The sequence below is a fragment of the Hevea brasiliensis genome, chromosome 5 (assembly GCF_030052815.1).
Source record: "Hevea brasiliensis isolate MT/VB/25A 57/8 chromosome 5, ASM3005281v1, whole genome shotgun sequence".
Lineage (NCBI taxonomy): Eukaryota > Viridiplantae > Streptophyta > Magnoliopsida > Malpighiales > Euphorbiaceae > Hevea > Hevea brasiliensis.
Genome location: NC_079497.1, coordinates 14,558,691 through 14,586,574, shown reverse-complemented (window position 1 = coordinate 14,586,574; position 27,884 = coordinate 14,558,691). Strand labels below are relative to the sequence as shown.

The window sequence follows — 27,884 nt, the reverse complement described above, 5'->3', positions numbered from 1 at the left end:
ATCTCTTAAATTAATTGTATCATATGCAAGTATTTAAAATTTTTAAAATAATTGCCTCAATGGAGGGCCCATGTTATAATTACTTTAATTATACCATTTCCAATTTAATCATTTGTTTGAAAGATTTTGTGCTCATCCTAATCAATATTAAGGTCTCACTTTGCACATTATCCAATTAGCATGCATATATCATATACTTGTATACATTACCATACATCTCATGTATTCATGGATAATAAATATGGTATGATCATGGACTTTCTAAGGGATTTAATTCTGAGCCACCAAGAATTGAATCAGGCATTCCTAGGTACATTTCATTCATTCATATTACAAGAGTTGTTGAAGGAGTACATAATCAACACTTGATCTTGAATTCCTCTCACCGGTCCCACCAATGCTCTTGACCTCCTTGATCTTCTTGCAATCCAATTACATAGTAATCCTTGGCATACCAAGGTGAATTTACAAGAACCAAATAAATGAAATTATAATCCAAAAAATATTACAACTTTTATAATACATGCCACCAAAATAAATTAAAATAAATTAAGTAATTTACAACCCAAAGGAACATAAAAGAAATAAATCCAATCACATTGGTCTTTTATTGTCCATGATCATCTATCATGCATATCATTATTTAACAATTAAATAAAATATACATACTTAAATTAAATTGAATATCTCATATTCAACTTAAAAATCCAGATTTGAATATGATTCAAACAAATTTAAAAATTCAGATTTGAATCACATTCAAACAAATTTAAAAATTCATATTTGAATCAAAATTTAATTGTGTGATTAAAACTCCTAATTAAACACTTTAATTAGTCATGGGCATAATTATGGGCCTTGAAACCAAGCCCACATTCAAGCCCAAAAGCCATACGCATGGTTGAATGCACCAAACCATGCGCACCAATGGTGTTCATCATCATACCGCCACCTATTCTTTGCAACCAGCAATGAATCAATCATCTCATGATCAAATCACATAATTAAATCATATATTAAACAATCTAAATGGCAAATATAGTAGCTCTGATACCAATTGAATGAGTGGAAGCATGAAAATTAGTAGTTTAGATCATTAAATTCAAAATTTTTCTTCTAAGGTCTCATGCATCATGCAAGATTCATTATTTACCTATTTGATTTCAATGTTCAATAGCATATTAAAATACTTTTAATATGTTTTTGGATCTACATTTACTATTTAAGATTTTAAAATTAACAGATTAATTCATTAGAATCCTATATTAAATCAAGAACATGTGCACGAACCTTTTGATGCACTGTAGTTGTGTTTGGTACCTTTGGGAAGCACTTAGGACACGGATGTTGTCCCTCTAGCTTGTCCACACCAAGATCACCAATGGCAACCCCTTGAACAGCTTCTCAAGCCTTTCCAATCAATTATAAATTGAGGTTTTGCCGTTTAGAGAGATTACAGATGTATATAGGACACTAGAAATGATTTCTAGCAATTTTAATTCAAGAGAATGTTGGCAATTCTCTTTGAATTGATGAGAGATGAAGAAGAAGAGAGGAGATATTCTCTTTGGGTGGTGGCACACAATGAGAGAAATCAGATTATATTTTTACTCTTTCATAACATCAAATTATATAATTAGGTCATCACTTAAAATCCTTGCCACATATCATCTTCTGATTGGCTCTTAGTTTAATTGACCCAATCACATTGTGCCAAGTGTCAAACCTAGATTTAATCTTGACTTTGATCATCTTACATGATTAAAAGACAAATAATAAGCTTATGTGTAGTGCCATGTGTCACCATCATGGTGCCACATGTCACCATCTCATGGTGCCACATGTCACCAAGTGAAATGACTAAATTACCCTTGTGTTTTAATTTTGAGTTCTCAACCCAAAATAATTATTTCTCTTCTTCTAATCAATTTATATCAAATATAAATTAATTAATTAATCTCTATTAATTAATTTCTTATAATTAAATTCATATTTAAGCACTTTAAATATAAATTTAACTTATACTATACATTCAATAACCTAGATTTGGTTTCAAGCCATGCTAGAGACTTTGCAATCTAATTGCAAACTAAACCTATTTAATTAATCAATTAAACTCTTTAACTAATTAATTAAATCACATTTAACTTGGTGATTACTTGTGTATGTGTGTAACTTACTAAGCTCATCACTAATTGGCAATGAGATATGATATTAACTCTTAATATCATTAGAACTCTTTCTTACCATAAATGATTTCTCTAAATCATTTTATGCACCTCATAGACCATGGTTAACACCTAGCGTAGCATGCCATGGCTACCTAATTAGTAATAAGGAATACCTTAAATGAACCTTTTATCATATGTTAGCATGCACTAGAATCTTTCTGTTACAAAATCCCAATTCGAGCTGGAGTCATGATTTATGTTAAACTCCATTTGCTATGAATATTATGTTTTCTTTTAATTCCAGTTCTTGATTAAAAAGATTTTCTCATCATAAACTCTTTTCTGATTAAATCTATCTGTCCTGGCCAGGAACTTGAAACATTAAGAACAATTAATTGAACACAGGATTTTATCCCTATTTACTTAGGGTAATAGATTCTATCTTGATCAACACCTATCTCCATATATAACTTGTAGGAGCCAACACATGCCCATATACCCATACACAGTACAAGTATGAAAGCAGTATCAAACTCAAACCACCTATATACAAGATAACTGTGCTATCTCAGGTCTAAAGATTATATATACTAATATGATCTATGACAATGCATTGACAAGAGTAAACTCTATGTGCTTGTCATAAATGTCACTGGTTCAGCCTATTTAATTAATTAAATCACATTTAACTTGGTGATTACTTGTGTATGTGTGTAACTTACTAAGCTCATCACTAATTGGCAATGAGATATGATATTAACTCTTAATATCTTTAGAACTCTTTCTTACCATAAATGATTTCTCTAAATCATTTTATGCACCTCATAGACCATGGTTAACACCTAGCGTAGCATGCCATGGCTACCTAATTAGTAATAAGGAATACCTTAAATGAACCTTTTATCATATGTTAGCATGCACTAGAATCTCTCTGTTACAAAATCCCAATTCGAGTTGGAGTCATGATTTATGTCAAAATCCATTTGCTATGAATATTATGTTCTATTTTAATTCCAATTCTTGATTAAAAAGATCTTCTCATCATAAACTCTTTTCTGATTAAATCTATCTGTCATGGCCAGGAACTTGAAACATCAAGAACAATTAACTGAACATAGGATTTTATCCCTATTTACTTAGGATAACAGATTCTATCTTGATCAACACCTATCTCCATATATAACTTGTAGGAGCCAACACATGCCCATATACCCATACACAGTATAAGTATGAAAGCAGTATCAAACTCAAACCACCTATATACAAGATAATTGTGTTGTCTCAGGTCTAAAGATTATATGCACTAATATGATCAATGACAATGCATTGACAAGAGTAAACTCCATGTGCTTGTCATAAATGTCACTGGTTCAGCCTACTTATCATGCATAAGTGCCTATCATATTTGTTATATGGCATGAGACTCACCATTCCATCTTATTTACATCTCATATAAATAACTTGGGAACAAACATGATTACAATCTTTCTGGATAAGTCATGTCCTTATTGTTAAGTACCATCGATTGTGAACCAATTTATGATACTTTGTGCTAGAAATACTGTCACTCATATTCTTAACAACTTAAGAATAGAATTTCTAACAAAATATCAATGGACCTTTTCTATTACACATAAATGTATTATATAAATGGAAAATTGAAAATGCCTTTTATTAATAAAATATGTACAAGATATATACTAAATGATATGCTCTAGGCATACTACTAACATTGGGAAGCTTCCTAGCCAATCTGAAAATTCAAAAGAGCATTGCAAGGCTATTATATTAAGAAGTGGAAAAATATTGGAGAGTGGAGATAAAAAGATTGAAAAGAAAATTGAAGAAGAGAAAAATAGAGAAGAAGATGAAAAAGCTAAAGCTGATATTAGAGTTGAAGTTGAGAAAGAGAGTTCAGTGGAAGAAAAAGGAAGTAAAAGAGAGAGAGTGAAGAAGAAGAACCTAAATATGTAACACCTAAAGCCTACATGCCACCTTTACCATTCCCACAAAGGTTCCGAAAGCAAAGTTGGATAAATAATTTGGGAAGTTTTTGAGGTATCAAGTCTTTACATGTGACTATTCCTTTCACTGATGCCTTAGCACAAATGCCTTCATATGCTAAATTTTTTAAGGAGATTTTGTCTAACAAGAAGAAGTTGGAAGAATTTGAGACCGTAGCTCTTCTGTAAGAAAGCAAAGGCTATCTTGCAAAATAAGTTTCCACCCAAACTGAAAGATCCTAGTAGTTTTTCCATACCATGTCACATTGGAGATATCAGTATAGATAAGGCTTTATGTGATCTTGGAGCCAGTGTTAGTCTAATGCCATTGTCTATCTATGAGAAAATGAAGATTGGAGAAATAAAGCCTACTAGTATTTCACTGCAGTTAGCAGATAGGTCTATCAAATTTCCAATTGGGGTGATTGAGAATGTTCCTCTGAAAGTTGGAAAATTTTTCATACTGGTGGACTTTGTAGTATTGGAAATGGAAGAGGATGTACACATTCCTATTATTCTTGGTAGACATTTCCTTGCTACTGCTGGAGCTGTGATTGATGTAAAGAATGGAAGGCTTACATTAGAAGTTGGGGAATAAAAAGTTGAATTTAATCTGTTCCAAGCAATGAAAAAGAAAGATGTTTCAAATTCATGCTTGAGAATTGATGTGGTAGATGAAGTGGTCTGAGAAGTGTTCAAAAAGCAACATCCTAAAGATCCCTTAGAAGCTTGTTTAGTTCACAACATCAAGAAAGGGGATGAGATTGAAGAAGCTGCAGAATATGCTCAAATTTTAGAAGGAAATTCACCTTTGCCTATAGCTAGTGTTAAGGAGATTGGAGACTTGAAGCAAGATACAACTTCACCACCAATGCTTGAAAAAAGTGAAGCACCAAAGATAGAGTTGAAACCTCTTACAACAAATCTCAGGTATGCTTTTCTTGGTCAAAATTCTACATATCCTGAGATTGCTAGTGCTAAACTGAATGATTGTGAAGTTGAAAAATTATTAAGAATTCTTAGAAAGCATAGAAGGATAATTGGTTATACCATTGATGATATTAAATGAATACATCCTTCTGTGTGCATGCATAAAATTTTATTGGAGAATGATCACAAAGATTCTAAAGAATCATAAAGAAGATTGAATCCAAATATGAAAGAGGTTGTGAAAAAAGAGATCTTAAAATTGCTCGATGCATGTATCATTTACCCTATTTCCGATAGTAATTGGGTAAGTCCAGTTCATGTTGTACCTAAAAAAGGGGGCATCACAAAGAGTGAAAATGAAAATGATGAACTAATACGTACTAGGACTATAACTGGATGGAGAATGTGCATAAACTATAGGAAGTTGAACAATGTAACTAGAAAGGACCATTTTCCATTACCATTTATAGATCAGATGCTTGAGAGATTAACTCATCATTCTTGTTTTTGCTATTTGGATGGATATTTAGAGTTCTTTCAAATCCCTATTCACCCAGATGATCATGATAAAACCACCTTCACATGTTCCTATGGTACCTTTGCATATCGAAGGATGCCATTTAGATTATGTAATGCCCCAGCTATATTTCAGAGATGTATGATGTTCATATTTTCTAATATGATTGAGGATATTATGAAAGTGTTTATGGATAATTTTTCTGTGTATGGTAAATCTTTTGATGGATGCCTATCTAACTTGTCTAAAGTTTTGCAGAGATGTGAAGAGTTTAACTTAGTTTTAAATTGGAAAAAGTGCCATTTTATGGTACAAGAAGGAATTGTTTCGGGACATCTTGTGTCAAACATGGGTATTGAGGTGGACAAAGTAAAGGTAGAAATTATTGAGAAAATACCACCCCTAACATCTGTGAAAGGAGTGAGGAGTTTCTTAGGGCAAGCTGGATTTTACAAGAGATTCATCAAGGATTTTTCTAAGATTTCTAAACCTCTTACTAATTTATTGAGTAAAGATGTGGAATTTTATTTTGATACTGATTGTATGGATGCCTTTGTGGATAAAGGAAGCTTTGATATCCGCTCCTATTGTGCAAACTCGATTGGTCATTACCTTTGAGTTGATGTGTGATGCTAGTGATCAAAGCATTGGGGTTGATTTAGGACAAAAGAAAGATAAGAAGGTGTATTCAATCTATTATGCAAGTAGGACCTTGGATAATGCTCAAATAAATTACTCTACTACAGAGAAAGAGTTTTTAGCAGTGGTATTTGCAGTAGATAAATTCAGGTCTTATCTTATGGGGTCTAAGGTAATAGTGTACACAGATCATGCAGCTATCAAGTATCTCCTTTAGATAAAGAGGCCAAACCTAGGTTGATAAGGTGGGTATTACTCCTTCAAGAGTTTGATATGGAAATTAAGGATAAGAAATGAGTAGAAAATATAGTAGCAGATCATTTATCCAGATTAAGGCAAGAACAAGGAGATAATTTGGGGAAAGGGCTTCCAATAGATGATTATTTTCCTAATGAGCAGTTGTTGGCAACCATTAGTGCAAAGATCCCCTGCTATGCAAATTTTGTGAACTATATGGTGTGTGGAATCCTTCCACTGATGACATGGCAAAAGACGAAATTTCTTTTTGCTGTGAGGGATTATGACTGGGAAGAGCCATTTTTGTTTAAGAGGTGTGGAGATGGGCTGATTAGGAGATGTTTAGTTTATGAGGAGATAGGGGATGTCATTAGAGATTGCCATTCTTCACCTTATGGGGGTCATATGAGTGTTCAAAGATCAGAAAAGTTCTTCAAGGTGGTTCATTTTGCCACATATGTTTAGAGATGTAAAAAGTTTGTAAATGCATGTGATATGTGTCAGAGGATGGGAAATGTCTCAAAAAGAGATGAACTGCCACTCCAAAATATATTGGAAGTGGAACTATTTGATGTTTGGGGCATTGACTTTATGGGACCCTTTCCGTCATCCTTTGGACATAAGTACATCTTGGTTAGAGTAAATTATGTGAGCAAATGGGTTGAAGCTATACCATCTCCAACTAATGATGTTAGAGTTGTGGTTAAATTCCTTAAGAAGTTTATTTTTACAGCATTTGGAGCTCCACGTGCCATTATAAGTGATGGCGGTTCTCATTTTTACAACCATTAATTTGAGAGATTATTATAAAAATATGGAGTTAAGCATAAAGTTGCAACACTCTACCATCCACAAACCAGTGGTCAAGTGAAGATTTCAAATAGAAAGCTGAAAAGAATTCTTGAGAAAATAGTGAACAGTTCAAGGAAAGATTGGTCATTAAAGGTAGATGATGCTCTTTGGGCCTATAGGATAGCTTTTAAAACTCCTATTGGCACCACCCCTTTTAGATTGGTTTATGAGAAAGCTTGTCATTTACTTTTGGAGTTGGAGCATAGAGCATATTGGGCTATAAGGACACTAAATTTTGACTTAAAGACTGCAGGAGAAAAGAAAATGTTGCAATTAAATGAACTTGAGGAACTTAGACTGGATGCTTATGAAAATGCCAAGCTTTACAAGGAAAGAACTAAGAGATGGCATGATAAGCACATTAGGAGGAAAGAATTTCAAGAAGGAGATGTAGTTCTCTTATATAATTCTAGGTTAAGGTTATTTCTCGGAAAATTGAAGTCAAGATGGTCAGGGCCTTACACTGTTACAAAGGTATATCCATATGGAGCTGTGGAGATAAGGAATGAAACCTCAGGTACTTTCAAAGTTAATGGGCAAAGATTAAAGCATTATATGGTTGGAGAGCCCACACAAAAGGTTATAGAGGTTTCATGGCTTAGTTCCCCAACTGGGGATATTTAGGTGATTTGGAGTGGAAGGTCAAGCTCAAGACCTTAAACAAGCGCTTCTTGGGAGGCAGCCCAAGCGTATCCTTTTATAGTTTATTAATTTTCCATTTTATTTCATTTTAGTTTTTACCCTCATTAAACTCAAAAGTGATATTTGTTTATCTTTTGTAGGTCATTCATGAAGATTAGGCAAATTGAAATTTGTTGCAAAAGATAAGAAATGCAATGCAGCTATTTAAGGGAAGAAATTCTGCACTTTTGTTTCTCTGTGAACAGTAACTTTCTTGAATTTGTGTCACATTACTGATATTGAAAAATTGAGTGATAATACATGTTCATATATATGCCTTTTTGTATTTGGTAGAATGCAACTTGAATGAGGATCAATTTTGATATTTAGGACTGATGTGAGCTTTATTGAAGTGCAAAAATAGTGTTTGTTGAGTTTTACCTTTTAGTGTATCTATAGTTTTTATAGTTTGTTAGAATTTGTATTTTTGTTTGTTATCGTTTATGTTTCTGTTCATGCTACTATTCATGTTGCTTAAGAAGTCAATTTATATGTCTTTTACGCAATTTTTGAATGCTTGAAACTTGTCTCAAATGTTGTTGAAAATATGCTTTGGGTATAAGCTTAGGAATAAGACCATTTCATTAAGTTTGTAAACGGTAATCACAATTTGTACCTAATTTGAGCTAATTCCCACATGCTTGTATTATGCTTGATAATTTTATGAGAGATGATGAGCTTAAATTCTTCAATTTTGTGGTGTTTATGTGTATTTGGTAATTGCTGAGGGTCATGATAGCATTCCATAACATTTAGACTGTTTTTTATTAGTGAAATCACAATTTTTCCCAAAACCTGCTAAAATTTACTGATGATGTTGCTTACCCTAAGCTGTACCCTATGCAAATCTTGCTTAACCCTAAGCAAATTCGTGCTTGACCCTAAGCATTTCCAAACTCTTTAGTTCAGCAATTGCTACGTGCTTACCCTAAGCTATACCCTATGCAATCCATGCTTAACACCAAGCCACCAGTGTTTGCCCTAAATTTTAAAAGTTCTAAACTTCTGCCACTTTTATCCCATTATCTCTCCCGAAAAACCAGAGCATACTACCACTCCCTCCACCATCTCTTTAGGCTATTCCTGGGAAGTTAAAGAGATTATTTCTATTATTAAATGGTAAGAACCAAGATTTGGTCTACCCACAAACCCTGAAAATCCAAAAAGTTTGCTAAATTGAAAATGGCCACTCCTTCTTCACCTTCTGCTAGCGCAAACCCTACTCCTAATCCAAGCCCACCACTGCCACCACAATTGCCACCACCACTACCCTAAGACCAAACACCCTCCCTCATCCCGCCGACACCTCTCACACAACAACATGAAAATGCCATTGAAACCCATCCTAGCCCCTACCATTGAAACCCTTATTGAGACACCCATTATCGAAACCCAAGTTCAAGAACAAATGCCTGAACATGCTCCAACTCAAGCCAAACCTAAAACCAAAACCAAAATGGTTGTAGGTAGAACCAAGAAAGCCTCTGTTGTGAAAAGAAAAGGGTCATCCCCTATTCCTATGGATTTACAATCTTCACTTAGGGTTTCCTCAGAGCCAGTTAGTAAGAGAACAAGGTCAGCATCATCAATTCCATCACCAGTTGCTCCAATTCCTGCATTTTAATCACCCTTAACATATTCTCACCGCCAAAGGTTTTCAGAGCACCTTCAAAGATCTCAGATGACATAGAGGAGGTAATTTCTCCATTACCTTGGGCTTTCAAAGATATAGATATGAAAAATGCATATGAGATTTTAGCCTCCAAGCCCATTTCAGCAAATAAATATATGGATGAGCAAATTTTAAGAGAATTAGGAAATTATGATTCAGTATTTGCTTATTTAAATGCTATAAATTGGACTGAGTTTGTTAGGATTAGGGAACCAGTGTATAAAGAATTGACTTTGGAGTTTTGAGTTCCCTAAGGTTGAATTTCAAACCTACTATCCCTGGCCATAGAGATGTAATTTGCTTTAGATGTGCTGGTATTGATAGAGAGTTAGACATGGGCTCTATGAGTGCAATCTTTGGTTTTCAAGATGTTGGATATAAGAGCAATGAGTGGCAACAAACCATCTATGATCCTATCAAGTTCTAGAAGGAAATTGCTCCTTATGGAGGATATTATAGGCAGAGGACAACAAAGGCAACCAGGATTGTCGACACCATATTTTGGCCGATCCCCAAAATCAATAAAACTTTGAAACTGACCCCAGTACTAAGTCTCCTTTTGACAGCTAACCTCATTTCCGATCCCTCTTTGATAGACAGTCACATTTCCGATCTCTCCTCAAAGAATTGAATCAATAGTCCTCACATCAGTCAAATCCTTACCAGTCTTTTAAATCGCCCACCGATCTCTCCGACCTGTTGTAGTATAAACGAAGTGAACTGACACTAGATCTTTTCTTACCAGTTTTATTGCCGATCTCCCTTTCAAAAGTTTAAGAGTTAAGATTTTGGTCCGGTTTAATGAGGATTCCGATCTTAAGTGTTCAAGTCAAATTTCCAATTTTAATCAAGTCCTGCTCAAAGATTTCTTCCCTACCGATCTCATGCTCATTGTGTTTTCCGATCTCTCACACTTAGGTTAATAATCATCTTGCTTATTTCAACATACTGCATAATCAAGTGTTTAATAATTTAGAAATTTTCCGATCATAACCATTCATCAAAAAAAAAAGAGGGGCATTCCACTTCATTTCATTTCAAAAATTTGTACAAGTCATTCGGCTGGGGGATCACCCCCAGCCTGATCTATATTTTGTTCATTTTCTCTCACCCTCGGCCTCCTCTTCGCTGGCCCTCGCCGGAGCCGTCGGCCATCCAAGAGAAGTCCTCATCTGGGTCACGCTTCTGGAGCTCGCCCAAGAGATCCTTGTGAGAGTTCACATAAACACCGGATATTCCTGACACCAACTCTTAATCTTTTGCATTAAGCTCCTCAAAGAAGATGAGCGACCTAAGCCTTCATGGCCCGAGCGCTGGACTTCTAAGAGCATGATCCCTTTCACTGTAACATGAGTCCTGCTCGCCACTTATCCTCATAGTACTTCATCCGCCTCAATTTGAGATATGTAATCCTCGAGCGGATGAGAGTTGGGATCGGAGGGATGCCACCACTTGACTCTTCTTCTCGACCTCCTTACCTGTGCGGTGTGCCTTTTCCTGACTATGTGCCGGGTTCACCAAGCACTCTACATTCAGACTCATGGATCGGGTTAGGATGTCGTCAAGATTGTCCGGAGACAGTCTGTCCCGATCCTCCCGAAGGCAGATGGAAGACCCCAAAACTTTGGCAAAATCGGGGTTCTCCCGAACAGTCCGGTTGTTCTCCAGGGAAGCAATCAGCACTTGAGCGCCACGAGAAGGGGGCCTCGTAGGAGGTCGAGAACGACCCCCTTCTGTGCTTGGAGCAACTGGAGGGGGTGGAGGCGGCTCTTCTCGTCGAGGAGGAGATCGGACAGCTTCTGCAATCGGCGGTCCCGAAGGTCGAGGCGGGTCCCCTTGTATCTCCCCAGGTTCATGGCCAGGTGTTTGAAGTAATGACGAACGCTTCATCTCCTTTATTTTCTGGGAAATCTCTCTTTCTTTCTTCCGCTTCCTAGAACCTTCACCACCCGCCATACCTGCACAAAAAAGAGGTCAGTGAGATCGCTAAGGTCCAAAGATCTGAGAAATAGAAAAATACCGATGCCAAGATCAGAGAGCGGAAGCCCGCGACTTTCGCCTGTGATCAACTCCATCGTCCAATGATGCAATTTCTAGCCACCGTGATCTAAACAGAGTACTTTGAGTGGCAGCTGATTCTTCGGGCCCATCACTATTAGGCTTTCCTCCTTGTTCGTGGTAATACGCTCAAATCAAGGGCCCTCGGTGCCACCACCACGGGGAAGTCCTCAAGGTGTCGGATTTTTGCTCCTCAGAATGAAGAAGCGATTCTTCCAATTCTTAAGGGAGGAGGGCAGGTCGGTGAAGAGCCCACAATGAGGCTTCGCCTGAAGGAACCAGTGTTCGTCGTCCTTTCGGCGAGTTAGCCTGTGCAGTTCGGCGAACACCTTAGCCGTAGGTCTGATTCCCTTAGCTCGGCATGTGCCTCTAAGGCTACCAAGATCCGCCACGAGTTAGGGTGAATTTGGGCAATGCACACTCGGTGAAATTTTAGGACCTCCTTGAAGAAGTCGTCCAGAGGGAACCGAAGACCTGCCTTTAACTGTTCCTCGTATACCATCACCATGTCATTCTCTTCAAAGAAGTGATCGGCTCGGTGATCGCCGTGACACTGGATAAGTTCATATGAATCGGGCTCAATGTTGTACTCCTGGCTAAACGATTGCAGATCGGATTCTTGCAAGATCGACGGCAGCTCGTCCATAGGAAGATTCTCCCTCCCCGAAGAAGGTGCATGCCTTGATGGTGCGATCCGCCCCCGAGCTGGAACGGAGACCCTAAGAGGTTCTGGTTGTGCGCTCGGCCCGACCACCTCTTCTTCATCAGACGACCATGAAACATGGACGGAAGGTGGGCTTGCCGCTCTCTGACCTTGGAATTGCTTGCGAGAGACAGAAAATGGCATAAGTAAGAAACTGGCTAACCCCTACCCCTATTTATACTCGTCTGAGCATTTAATGCTCACGATGTCCCAGGCAATGCATAGGTTAACGGGATTCGCCAGCTGTTCTGACACGTCTCTCAAATTCTATAAAGAGAACGGCTAATTAAAGATCGGCATATTAAGATAAATATTTCGAATTGCGGATCAGTTAAGGGTTGTTCAGTTGGGAACCAGATCGGATAAACACATCAGAGATCGGAAAATAATCAATGCAATAATAATAAGATGATAATGGACTTTTATTTCCAAAAGATCGGATTACATCATTTGGGCGATCGGAATAATAGAGATCGGAAGATGGGAGATCAGCATGAGAGATCGGAAGATGGGAGATCAGCATGAGAGATCGAAATAAGAGCGTGGGAGGGATCGGAAGGCAAAAGAATAAGACAAATCCCAAATAACCGCGTCGACCGTGAGCCGAGGTAGTTAAAGCTTGGCGACGAGATCTCCACCGCACGCCTAAGAATCGCCGCAATGCCGACAGTGCCAGGTATGTCATGACATCCCCAGACATCCCAATCTCCACCGTTGATTTCACTTGTAAGGACGAACCCGAGCCCTTGGATCAAGAGAGGAGACGACAAGACCAGCGCCTTTCGCTCTTAGCCCTCGACGCTCCGACAAGAGGATTTGAAACCGCTGATTGAAAGAAGAAAAGGACGAATATTCAAGAATAATCTCACTGCTCATTTTGGTTCTCTTTAATTCTCAAGCATCCGATCATGTCCTTCAAAATCTAGACCCTCCATCTCCATCAAAATAAATCATGACCCTTCATGGGGAGCACCGATTCCTATAAATACCGCTCAAAACTGCTCAAGGGGACGGAAAAATATACTGAGATAAGAGGCAGAACTATAGTGGGATAACTCAAACTTAATTCAGTTTGTCACTCGCTATTTTTGAGTTTTCAGAGAGAAAACTTTTGAAACTAGTTTTCAAGTGTTTTCTTGCAAAGGGATTCTTGAATACCAAATTTTTCATTTTCGCCTGCTCATTATCTGTGGCACTCTCACTTTCTTTCTTTGTTATCCTCTATTTCCATTCATATTGACTAAGCTCAACTCCACTCAAGCTTGGTTATTTTGACCTGTTTACATTTTAACAAAGAATACTTCATCTCGAGACAAACCATAGTCCTCCGGCTGCCAACCTGCAATCTTGCTACTTTTGCGATTCTGTAGTTAGTTCAATAGACTCGACTCCCTACAGGTCAATGTTAATATTGTCATTTTATTAAGTCTAGTTCTCATTTCACGATTTCCTTTGTTCTTTTCTTATGCCTCGTTGTTTTCTTTAAGTTCATGTCACGCTAAAAAAAATACAAAGGAAAGATATGCTCTAGTTTACTCCCGTGCTGGCTAACCCACACTTTTGTTAATCTTTATTATTTCTGAACGCAAGTCATCTAGTCCCGAGTTACGTAGAAGCAGCTAAACAAAATGTAGGTAATCGTGTTTAAAGTGTCTCTTTGAAAAAGAGGGTCTAAATAACACGTCAGGGAAATAGCAAAATTGAATCACTAGGCTGACATGGGAGGCGATCCGGCATGATGCCATAAGGCGGAATAAAAAATTAAAACTCAGATAAGTAAAGGGGTACAGATAGGATACTGGTAAAGTGACCTTAGGGGAGGTCAGCAAAATTCAGTCCGGCATCCCTTATTTAGTTACAAAGTACCAACGAGTTAAAAGAAGTCTTATTTCGACCTTTGGCACCTTTAAATACTAGAACTCTTAAACTTAGACTCTTATGATATATGGCTGTGTCAAAATTTCGAAGAGGTCGGAAGAGAGTCTTCATCCGCTTCTCAAACAAAATTTTTAACCAATAGTTTAAATAGAGATCGGAGGAGAGTTCTTATCCGGTCTCAACTCAAAATTTTAATAAATATTAAACCGAGATCGGAGGAGAGTTCTTATCCGGTCTCAACTCAAAATTTTAATAAATATTAAATAGAGATCGGAGGAGAGTTCTTATCCGGTCTCAACTCAGAATTTTAACAAATATTAAAGAGTTCGGAGAAGAGTTCTTATCTGATTCTTATACTAAATAAAATATTCCTTTCAAATAAAATTAACATACAACAGTAACTCACTAAGGTTGTCCCATTTACTTATGTATCTGGGTGATCCAAATTTAGTGAAAAATCAAATGTTCCTTTAGTCAAAAGGATTAACATGTCCATTCAAGCCCTCCTAACTAATGCAAAATTAAATCTACTTACCCTAATTACGGGACGAGGTGGGGTGCCTAACACCTTCCCCACCCGTTTACGGACCCCGAACCTAGAATCTCTGCCAAGAAGTGGTTTCATCTCAATTTATCTTCATAAACGGTTTTCTTTAATTTCCCTCAAAATTAAAGTGGCGACTCCTCACTCTTTCCCACTTCGGTGAGGGTTCGTTTAGGCGATCGCAAAACACCTTGCGACAAGGATAGTGGATCCTATGTTTAAATATCTTCATAGATTTATTTCTTACATTGTGGGCGCTGGAGACTTATTTTTCTTGTGGTGTATGAAAGAGAGAAAATTAGTTAGCTCAGCCTACTTCTCAGCTACTCATTGGCACCAAATTGTCATAAGGCACACCATAGGTAGCATAGTTTTTAGAGGATATATAACTGCCATAGCCAATTCCTTTGGCTTTGATGATAGTTTATATAAGCTTGTGCCAGTTTCTGGTGAGTCATTTTTAGACAGCAGAATGTTACTTCACATGGATCTTTGTGAGAAGAAAAGACACACTTATGTATTGTTCCAACAAATGGTGATGTTAGTGGTTATGCAGCACCAAGTGCTTATGCACCAGCAGAACCTATGCAAGCACCTCAAACAGCTACTGAACAATAGTCTCCATCAGAAATCTTAAAAGTTCTAAATTTTAAAAGTTCTAAACTTCTGCCACTTTTATCCACCAGTGTTTGCCCTAAATTTTAAAAGTTCTAAACTTCTGCCACTTTTATCCCATTATCTCTCCCGAAAAACCAGAGCATACTACCACTCCCTCCACCATCTCTTTAGGCTATTCCTGGGAAGTTAAAGAGATTATTTCTATTATTAAATGGTAAGAACCAAGATTTGGTCTACCCACAAACCCTGAAAATCCAAAAAGTTTGCTAAATTGAAAATGGCCACTCCTTCTTCACCTTCTGCTAGCGCAAACCCTACTCCTAATCCAAGCCCACCACTGCCACCACAATTGCCACCACCACTACCCTAAGACCAAACACCCTCCCTCATCCCGCCGACACCTCTCACACAACAACATGAAAATGCCATTGAAACCCATCCTAGCCCCTACCATTGAAACCCTTATTGAGACACCCATTATCGAAACCCAAGTTCAAGAACAAATGCCTGAACATGCTCCAACTCAAGCCAAACCTAAAACCAAAACCAAAATGGTTGTAGGTAGAACCAAGAAAGCCTCTGTTAGAAAAGAAAAGGGTCATCCCCTATTCCTATGGATTTACAATCTTCACTTAGGTTTCCTCAGAGCCAGTTAGTAAGAGAACAAGGTCAGCATCATCAATTCCATCACCAGTTGCTCCAATTCCTGCATTTTAATCACCCTTAACATATTCTCACCGCCAAAGGTTTCTAGAGCACCTTCAAAGATCTCAGATGACATAGAGGAGGTAATTTCTCCATTACCTTGGGCTTTCAAAGATATAGATATGAAAAATGCATATGAGATTTTAGCCTCCAAGCCCATTTCAGCAAATAAATATATGGATGAGCAAATTTTAAGAGAATTAGGAAATTATGATTCAGTATTTGCTTATTTAAATGCTATAAATTGGACTGAGTTTGTTAGGATTAGGGAACCAGTGTATAAAGAATTGACTTTGGAGTTTTGAGTTCCCTAAGGTTGAATTTCAAACCTACTATCCCTGGCCATAGAGATGTAATTTGCTTTAGATGTGCTGGTATTGATAGAGAGTTAGACATGGGCTCTATGAGTGCAATCTTTGGTTTTCAAGATGTTGGATATAAGAGCAATGAGTGGCAACAAACCATCTATGATCCTATCAAGTTCTAGAAGGAAATTGCTCCTTATGGAGGATATTATAGGCAGAGGACAACAAAGGCAACCAGGATTGTCGACACCATATTTTGGCCGATCCCCAAAATCAATAAAACTTTGAACCGACCTCAAGACTAAGTCTCCTTTGACACTAACCTCATTTCCGATCCTCTTTGATAGACAGTCACATTTCCGATCTCTCCTCAAAGAATTGAATCAATAGTCCTCACATCAGTCAAATCCTTACCAGTCTTTTAAATCGCCCACCGATCTCTCCGACCTGTTGTAGTATAAACGAAGTGAACTGACACTAGATCTTTTCTTACCAGTTTTATTGCCGATCTCCCTTTCAAAAGTTTAAGAGTTAAGATTTTGGTCCGGTTTAATGAGGATTCCGATCTTAAGTGTTCAAGTCAAATTTCCAATTTTAATCAAGTCCCGTTCAGCATTTCTTCCCTACCGATCTCATGCTCATTGTGTTTTCCGATCTCTCACACTTAGGTTAATAATCATCTTCAGTTATTTCAACATACTCAGACAATCAAGTGTTTAATAATTTAGAAATTTTCCGATCATAACCATTCATCAAAAAAAAAAGAGGGGCATTCCACTTCATTTCATTTCAAAAATTTGTACAAGTCATTCGGCTGGGGGATCACCCCCAGCCTGATCTATATTTTGTTCATTTTCTCTCTCACCCTCGGCCTCCTCTTCGCTTTCGTCCTCGCCTTCGGGAGCCAGGTCGGCCATCCAAGAGAAGTCCTCATCTGGGTAACGCTTCTGGAGCTCGGCCAAGAGATCCTTATGAGCGTTCACATAAGCACCGGCTATTCCTGTCACCATCTCTTCATCTTTTGCCTTAAGCTCCTCAGCAAGATGAGCGACCTGAGCAGCTTCGTTGGCCCGGAGCGCCTGGACTTCTCTAAGAGCATGATCCCTTTCAGCCAGAACATGAGTCTGTTCGGCCAGCTTATCCTCATAGTACTTCATCCGCCCCTCAATTTGAGATATGTAATCCTGAGCGGATGAGAGTTGGGATCGGAGGGATGCCACCTCTTGACTCTTCTTCTCGACCTCCTTACCCAGGCAGTGTGCCTTTTCCCGGACTATGTGCTGGTTCACCAAGCACTCTACATTCAGACTCATGGATCGGGTTAGGATGTCGTCAAGATTGTCCGGAGACAGTCTGTCCCGATCCTCCCGAAGGCAGATGGAAGACCCCAAAACTTTGGCAAAATCGGGGTTCTCCCGAACAGTCCGGTTGTTCTCCAGGGAAGCAATCAGCACTTGAGCGCCACGAGAAGGGGGCCTCGTAGGAGGTCGAGAACGACCCCCTTCTGTGCTTGGAGCAACTGGAGGGGGTGGAGGCGGCTCTTCTCGTCGAGGAGGAGATCGGACAGCTTCTGCAATCGGCGGTCCCGAAGGTCGAGGCGGGTCCCCTTGTATCTCCCCAGGTTCATGGCCAGGTGTTTGAAGTAATGACGAACGCTTCATCTCCTTTATTTTCTAGGAAATCTCTCTTTCTTTCTTCCGCTTCCTAGAACCTTCACCACCCGCCATACCTGCACAAAAAAGAGGTCAGTGAGATCGCTAAGGTCCAAAGATCTGAGAAATAGAAAAATACCGATGCCAAGATCAGAGAGCGGAAGCCCGCGACTTTCGCCTGTGATCAACTCCATCGTCCAATGATGCAGCTCGGCAGTCACCGCATCTAAACAGGAGTACTTTTGAGTGGCAGCTTGATTCTTCAGTTCCATCACTATTAGGCTTTCCTCCTTGTTCAGGGTAATACGCTTCGAAATCAAGGGCCCCTGGTGCCACCAGCTACGGGGGAAGTCCTCGAAGCAGGTCGGATTTTTGCTCCTCAGAATGAAGAAGCGATTCTTCCAATTCTTAAGGGAGGAGGGCAGGTCGGTGAAGAGCCCACAATGAGGCTTCGCCTGAAGGAACCAGTGTTCGTCGTCCTTTCGGCGAGTTAGCCTGCTTGATCGGCGAACACCTTAGCCGTAGGTCCGATTCCCTTAGCTCGGACAGCCCTCGGAAGGCTACCAAGATCCGCCACGAGTTAGGTGAATTTGGGCAATGCACACTCGGTGAAATTTTAGGACCTCCTTGAAGAAGTCGCCCGAGGGAACCAAGACCGCTTTAATCGTTTCCTCGTATACCATCACCATGTCATTCTCTTCAAAGAAGTGATCGGCTCGGTGATCGCCGTGACACTGGATAAGTTCATATGAATCGGGCTCAATGTTGTACTCCTGGCTAAACGATTGCAGATCGGATTCTTGCAAGATCGACGGCAGCTCGTCCATAGGAAGATTCTCCCTCCCCGAAGAAGGTGCATGCCTTGATGGTGCGATCCGCCCCGAGCCGAACGAGACCCTAAGAGGTTACGGTTGTGCGCGCCCGACCACCTCTTCTTCATCGACGACCATGAAACATGGACGGAAGGTGGGCTTGCCGCTCTCTGACCTTGGAATTGCTTGCGAGAGACAGAAAATGGCATAAGTAAGAAACTGGCTAACCCCTACCCCTATTTATACTCGTCTGAGCATTTAATGCTCACGATGTCCCAGGCAATGCATAGGTTAACGGGATTCGCCAGCTGTTCTGACACGTCTCTCAAATTCTATAAAGAGAACGGCTAATTAAAGATCGGCATATTAAGATAAATATTTCGAATTGCGGATCAGTTAAGGGTTGTTCAGTTGGGAACCAGATCGGATAAACACATCAGAGATCGGAAAATAATCAATGCAATAATAATAAGATGATAATGGACTTTTATTTCCAAAAGATCGGATTACATCATTTGGGCGATCGGAATAATAGAGATCGGAAGATGGGAGATCAGCATGAGAGATCGGAAGATGGGAGATCAGCATGAGAGATCGAAATAAGAGCGTGGGAGGGATCGGAAGGCAAAAGAATAAGACAAATCCCAAATAACCGTCGTCAGAATCAGAGCCGAGGTAGTTAAAGCTTGGCAGACGAGATCTCCACCGCACGCCTAAGAATCGCCCGCACAGTGCTGTGGTATGTCATGTGATCCTGTACATCCCAATCTCCACCGTTGATTTCACTTGTAAGGACGAACCCGAGCCCTTGGATCAAGAGAGGAGACGACAAGACCAGCTTTTCGCTCTTAGCCCTCGACGCTCCGACAAGAGGATTTGAAACCGTCAGATTGAAAGAAGAAAAGGACGAATATTCTGAAGAATAATCTCAGCCGTTCATTTTGGTTCTCTTTAATTCTCAAGCATCCGATCATGTCCTTCAAAATCTAGACCCTCCATCTCCCTCAAAATAAATCCTGACCCTTCATGGGGAGCACCCGATTCCTATAAATACCTGCCTGAAAACTGTTCAAGGGGACGGAAAAAATATACAGATAAGAGGCAGTAACTATAGTGGGATAACTCTGAAACTTAATTCAGTTTGTCACTCTGCTATTTTTGGAGTTTTCGTAGAGAAAACTTTTGAAACTAGTTTTCTGAAGTGTTTTCTTGCAAAAAGGGATTCTTGAATACTGAAATTTTTCATTTTCAGTTCGTTCATTATCCTGTGGCACTCTCACTTTCTTTCTTTGTTATCCTCTATTTCCATTCATATTGACTAAGCTCAACTCCACTCAAGCTTGGTTATTTTGACCTGTTTACATTTTAACAAAGAATACTTCATCTCGAGACAAACCATAGTCCTCCGGCTGCCAACCTGCAATCTTGCTACTTTTGCGATTCTGTAGTTAGTTCAATAGACTCGACTCCCTACAGGTCAATGTTAATATTGTCATTTTATTAAGTCTAGTTCTCATTTCACGTATTTCCTTTGTTCTTTTTCTTATGCCTGTTGTTTTCTTTAAGTTCATGTCACGCTAAAAAAAATACAAAGGAAAGATATGCTCTAGTTTACTCCCGTGCTGGCTAACCCACACTTTTGTTAATCTTTATTATTTCTGAACGCAAGTCATCTAGTCCCGAGTTACGTAGAAGCAGCTAAACAAAATGTAGGTAATCGTGTTTAAAGTGTCTCTTTGAAAAAGAGGGTCTAAATAACACGTCAGGGAAATAGCAAAATTGAATCACTAGGCTGACATGGGAGGCGATCCGGCATGATGCCATAAGGCGGAATAAAAAATTAAAACTCAGATAAGTAAAGGGGTACAGATAGGATACTGGTAAAGTGACCTTAGGGGAGGTCAGCAAAATTCAGTCCGGCATCCCTTATTTAGTTACAAAGTACCAACGAGTTAAAAGAAGTCTTATTTCGACCTTTGGCACCTTTAAATACTAGAACTCTTAAACTTAGACTCTTATGATATATGGCTGTGTCAAAATTTCGAAGAGGTCGGAAGAGAGTCTTCATCCGCTTCTCAAACAAAATTTTTAACCAATAGTTTAAACAGAGATCGGAGGAGAGTTCTTATCCAGTCTCAACTCAAAATTTTAATAAATATTAAACCGAGATCGGAGGAGAGTTCTTATCCGGTCTCAACTCAAAATTTTAATAAATATTAAATAGAGATCGAAGGAGAGTTCTTATCCGGTCTCAACTCAGAATTTTAACAAATATTAAAGAGTTCGGAGAAGAGTTCTTATCCGATTCTTAAACTAAATAAAATATTCCTTTCAAATAAAATTAACATACAACAGTAACTCACTAAGGTTGTCCCATTTACTTATGTATCTGGGTGATCCAAATTTAGTGAAAAATCAAATGTTCCTTTAGTCAAAAGGATTAACATGTCCATTCAAGCCCTCCTAACTAATGCAAAATTAAATCTACTTACCCTAATTACGGGACGAGGTGGGGTGCCTAACACCTTCCCCACCCGTTTACGGACCCCGAACCTAGAATCTCTGCCAAGAAGTGGTTTCATCTCAATTTATCTTCATAAACGGTTTTCTTTAATTTCCCTCAAAATTAAAGTGGCGACTCCTCACTCTTTCCCATTTCGGTGAGGGTTCGTTTAGGCGACCACAAAACACCTTGCGACAGCTTGGCAACTCCACTGGGGTTTTCATATCCGAATTTAACCCCGGTCTAGAGGTCTAAAAAGTATATTTAATTTTCCAGTCAAATTATAGTTAGGTGGGCTCGCCCGGCAATAGTTTACGTGTTAATTTTTGTTTATTCCTACTAACTGTTCCGCTTGTTTTGCTTGTTTTGCTTGTTTTATCCCCCTACAGTGCTCTTCGTTTCGAAAAAAAAGGAAAAAGAAAAAATGGAAAGAATAAAATCCCCCTGAATTGGGAAGAGGTAAAGGTGTCCCTTCACACTCTGAACACTCACACGATGTCCTCACACACTTCGGTCCTATACCCGGGCTTTCTTACCCTTTTAGGAAAGTAGGAGGGGGTCATGTAGCGGTACCCGTGGGTTTTACCCCGTTAGTATCCGTGAAGGCTTCTGCTCAGATTGAAACTCGTTCTATCCACCGTGATACTCGTGGAATTTTCCCGATAATATCATGGTTATAGAACGGGGCTCTACTGTTACAGTAGGGGCAATTTGGGAACCAGTGGCTTTTAGAAAATTAGACCTTGAGCTAAACTATCACAATAGCTGAAAACCATAGTAAGCTACCTTATAAGATAGAACTGTCCAATTAGGTAGCACTCATCCGGTATCAGGAGTCTCCCTATGCTAAGACAAAAGGGGCATACTTACTCTTACCATGTTCTGCTTTAATTTCCTTTTGTTCATTTTTGTGAGGGTAATCTTGAATTCTACTGAAACACCTACACATTTTCCTACTTTGATAAATGTGTATGTGTCACCCTGCCAACAGTATGATTCAAAATTACCCAAATTTATCTTGCTAACGAGTTTTTCCGCAGGCATCATCAAATCAAGAGTCTGTGAAAAGGATAAGGCATCATTTTTATCATGGCCTCCTCGAGTCAGTCGGCAGAAGAAGTTCAGAATGCTAAACTTTGGTCCAAATCAACTCATACTCCAGTACCCTCGCAAAATAATGTTTCCAAGGCACATGCTAGCTTACTACCCTCATGGGATCTGAATAAAATTGAGGTCAGAATGAACAGCCTCGAGGGTATGTCTAATGGATGGAGATCGCTTCCCGATCAGGTCAAGGCACGGTTTGAAAGGAAATACGGGAAAATTGCAACCCTAATGCGAGTCAAGGTCCAAATCTCGGCATTAAAGGCCATGCTGTCAGTTTGGAATCCTAAGTACGGGGTATTCTCTTTCAATGACATTGATACAGTTCCCACTATGGAAGAATATCAGGTATTACTAAAGATTCCTTACTCAACATAGAATCGGATCTACCTACACCTTGAGCATAGGCAGACCTGGAAACGATTAACACATTTGTTGGGTATTCCTTCGGAGGAGGCGAAGTCAAAAGAAACGGTTAAAGGGAACACACATGGATGGTATTGGACCTACCTCGAGAAGCGGTTAGATCAATACCTCCAAGAGAAACAGTGGGATCAAGCTTCAGTAGCACTCGCATTGGGAATCTATGGCCTGATTTTGTTCCCGGGACCATTAGGAATCATAACCTGCAGCACGGTGGAAGTATTCTGGGCGGTAGAAAGGCAGGAGGTCAATCCGATGCCGGCAATTCTTGCAGAGACCTTATTAACCCTTACCTACTGCAGACAACAGGGTAAAGGGTCCATCAAGTGTTGTTCTCAATTGTTATATCTCTGGATCATCAGTCACATGTGTCCTGTGGAGACAAAGGGATTGACTTGGTACCTTGACCAGCCTCCCATTGGGAAGATGACCCGGTTAATGATCAGTCCGAAGAATGAATAGCAGTGGCGGGAACAGATTTTGAGTTTCAATAGCCATGATTATTGTTGGAGGAAGCTGTGGGCGTCAGGCCAATCCGTTTTGATCAACACGGGAGGAAATCAGTCGGTGTCCCTAATCGGAGTAACCGGATACACAAGTTACACTCCGGCATTGGTAATGAGGCAGTTTGGCTCAACACAGTCCAGAATCGACATTGAAGAATATCACCAAGGTCATTTCTATCATGAGCTCAAGGAAGAAGAAGGGTTCAAAATGGCTCGCAAGTCTTGGGAGAACATCACTCTGATGGAGAGATCGCCTAAAGGCCCAAGCACATCAGGCGATTATCTTAAATGGAGAGCTGACAGGGACCGAGAATACTCAACTACAGAATTCGAAGACAGCGATCCGCGCTGAGATGTCCTATTAGAAGAAGCTGATGATCGCCTGGTTGACTCGCTACAAAAGGCAAATACCGAGAACTCGCAACTGCAAGAACAAATAAAACAGTTGGAGGACAAACAGCAGATTCTCAAGAGGAAAGTAAGAAGGCTTAGGGAAGAGGCAAGGGCCGAAAAGATGGGTTTTGAAGAGCAAGAGATACGGTGGGAAAAGGAAAAAAACTCTCTCCACTCTGTAATGAAAGAAGTAGAAGCACAGAATAATAAGCTTCAGGAAAAAACGAAATACCAAGAGATACTCGTTGAAGAGTATAAACAGGAAAACAAAAAGAAGAAGCTCGAATTAAAAGAACAGGCACTACTCATCAATGATATCTTGAAAGAATGTGCTAAGGAAAGGAAAGAGAAAGAAAGACAAGCTGCTCTCTATCAAGAGCTGAAAGAGAATGTTGACCAGCTGGAGAGAACGATAGCACAGGGAAAGCAAGAACTCTTACCTGAATCCGAGTATGCTCTAAAAACATTCAACCCTGCCAAACAAGAAGAAAGGTTATATGAGTATCTCAGAAAATGTCATCTCATTATAAAAAACCTCCCAGAGCCTAGGCCGATGTAAAGAATACGGTGTACAAATTATTCAGTTAATGAAATGATTTTTGGACCATTGATTAGCAAATTTGTGAATGAATAATATGACTCCCGTAGGAACTCCCTCGCTAGAGTTATATGAAAAATTGAATGCGCTATATGGACAGGTATCATAAACGCGCATTCAATCCAGTCATTCACAGTCAGACTATCGAACGATGCCATGATAAAGTTGATGCAATTATCCTTTCGCAGATTTCATTCTGGCTCCCAAATGCCTCCTTCGTCCAGACCAGGACTTTTAGTTTTTTAACAAAATTCAAAATTCATTAAAACCTTTTTTTTCCCCTACAAAAAATCAACATTGCTTCAAATAAGGCAAGTCTGACCAAGCACACGGTTCAACCCAAGCGAGTGTACTTAACAAGATCCCGGACAAAGAAGATAATGGAAGACCAGGAACAAGTACAGAACCTACAAGGGCAAGTATCTGAACTTAGAGACCAGGTCTCAGAACTTATGAGGTTAATGAGGGAAATGTCCCAGAATAAACCCACAGCAGAACCTAGCCTACCATTACCTCCTCCACCACCTATAACGATGGACCCCCATCAAGCTACAACTTCTTTTGCCTTTCAATCACCTATCCCGGACCCGACAGTCACTGTCAATCCGGTCGCCATGAACAATGACCTGCCTTTCTCTTATTACCCGACTGTCTCAAATGCCGAGCCTCACCCTTCAATCCTAATCCCTCCAGTTTACTCCACCCCTCAGCTCCCGGCCGGGGGAGCATATCATGCGGTGGGAGGGGAAAATAAGATGAAAGAAAATGAGAAACTATCTGCTCTAGAAGAGAGACTGAGAGCAATAGAGGGGCTGAACATGTATGGTTCGGTCGACGTGGCATCACTAAGATTAGTGCCGGATGTGGTGGTGCCACCCAAATTCAAGGTCCCCGATTTCAACAAGTACACTGGGAATTCAGACCCTCGTATTCACTTGGCCACCTATATCGCCAAGATGTCTGCTCTGACAGAGGACGACAGACTGCTGGTTCACTACTTTCATGAGAGCCTCTCCGGGGCAGGTTTGAGGTGGTGTATTCAGTTGGACCAGAGCAAACTACGCTCCTGGAAGGATTTAGCTGATGCCTTCTTAAAGCAGTACAAATTTAACTGCGATGTGGCCCCCACAAGGAGGGATCTTCAAAACTTGGTGCAGAGGGACAGGGAAAGCTTCAAGGAGTATGCCCAGAGATGGAGAGAAAAGGCGGCAGAAGTACACCCTTCGGTGACTGACAATGAGCTGTGCTCTTTGTTCATTGAGACTTTGAAAGCCCCCTATTTCAATTTGATGATTGGGAACACTTCCAACAGCTTCTCTGACATCATACAGGCCGGTGAAAGAATAGAGGCCAATCTAAGAATGGGACGGTTGCAGGAGTTGGCTGAGAACCCTGCGAAAAAGACTGCCAGCTTTGGCAAGAAGAAGGAGGGTGATGTCCATTCTGTCACCCGTCAAAACAATTATTCCCCATTCCCTCAAAACAATTATCGGCCATATCCTCCCCCTCATGGCCAAACAGTCGCAAACATTCCACCTCCTTTCCCTAATTATCCACACCCGCGCCCACAATATTCCCCACCTACAAATTACCAACCGAGACCACCTCCTCCTCCTGCTCAACCAAGACCACCACAAAACAACCCAAGACCCCCAAGAAACCCTGATCCACCTCTTCCCCTCCCTCTCAGTGAAATATACCGATACCTTGTCGGTATAAACCAAATTGTACCAGTTCCTCTAGACCCGATCCAGCCGCCATACCCCAGGTGGTATGATGCCACTGCCCGTTGTGAGTACCATGGAGGGGCACAAGGGCATTCAACTGACAACTGCGGTGCACTCAGGGGGAGAGTGCACGCTTTAATCCGAAACGGGTGGCTAAAAATTGAGGGAAATGGTTCCCTCCCCAATGTTACCTCAAACCCACTGCCTAACCATAATGCGGGCAGTGGTGTAAATATGATAGAGTCTGATGGAGAAGGATCAACACCGGAAGTAGACGAGCTGGTTCCTTACTTTAAAGAAATTTTTGCTGTGGCAATGAGGGAAGGCTACCTTTGCCCTCAGGTAACGGGATTAGAAGAAGGTACGGGGTGTCCTTATCATGGAGGGGCAGCTGATCATGAGCTGCGGAGCTGTGAGGGATTCAGGCAAGAGGTTCAGAACTTGTTGTCTCTCAAGTTTCTGAGATGCCAGACGAGGTCGAAGAGGGAAGAAGGAGTGAACACAACTAGATACAGCCAGAATGCTTCTACCTCTAAACCCAGAATCACCTTCTCACCTCCAGTAGCCTTGCCGCCAGTAACGGTTATCCGAGCCCCATCTCAGCTCCCTGTTACCAACACCCATGCCATACCTTGGAACTACAATTTCCAAGTCTTCACCCAAGGAGCGTCAAGCAGTACACCAGCTCCTAGCCTTGCTTCACCCCCGGCACCTCCTAAGCCGTGTTTCACTCCTCATGAACACTTTCAGATGACTTATGCCGGACCTACCACCAGTGCTACTCCCCGGGGTAATCCTCAACCTGTCACTACCACGAAATCCTCCTCGCATAAGCAAGAAGTTGAGTTCATAACTCGAAGTGGGAGGTGTTACGTGAACGAAGGAAAAGAAAAGAGAAAAGGGAAAGTAAAGATGGGAGAGTCATTGAAGAATGCAGAAGAGGAGGTTGAGAAGACAGAGGAAGTAGAGCCTGCTGAGCATAAAGAAGAGGAGGAACTGCTACTCCAAATAATGAAACAGAGCAAGTATGATGTGGTGGAGCAGTTGAGAAAGACACCTGCCCGAATTTCGCTGTTATCGCTGATCTTGAGTTCGGAAGTGCACCGACAAGCCTTGCAGAGAATCCTGGATCAGGCCTTTGTAAACCCCGACATTACTCCGGGGCAGTTTGAGAAGATAGTGGGACAAATCCAGGCATCCAGTTTTGTTACTTTCTCGGAGGACGAGATAGACCCTGCGGGTTTAAGGCACACTAAAGCTCTGCATGTAACAGTGAAGTGTAAGGGTTGTATAGTAGCCAAGGTACTTATTGATAACGGGTCAGCTCTTAATGTACTGCCTAATACCACCTTGGCCAGGCTGCCGGTTGACCAATCTGATATACGTCAGAGTGCTATGGTGGTGAGAGCCTTCGACGGTACAAGGAGAGAAGTGCTGGGAGACATTGACTTGCCAATCCAAGTCGGTGCATGTACTTTCAACGTCACGTTTCAGGTGATGAACATTGAGCCGGCCTACACTATGTTGTTGGGGAGGCCTTGGATCCATTCTGCGAACGCCGTTCCTTCAACTTTGCACCAAAAGATCAAATATATTATGGACGGCAAAATCATCACAGTGAAAGGAGAGGAGGCCTTGCTAGTCACCAAGCCA

General features: G+C 40.4%; 1 pseudogene; it reads left to right on the top strand.

The window, feature by feature from the left end:
• Window positions 1-27,884, top strand: part of LOC131180080 (uncharacterized) — an 89,220-nt pseudogene that overhangs the window by 36,948 nt on the left and 24,388 nt on the right.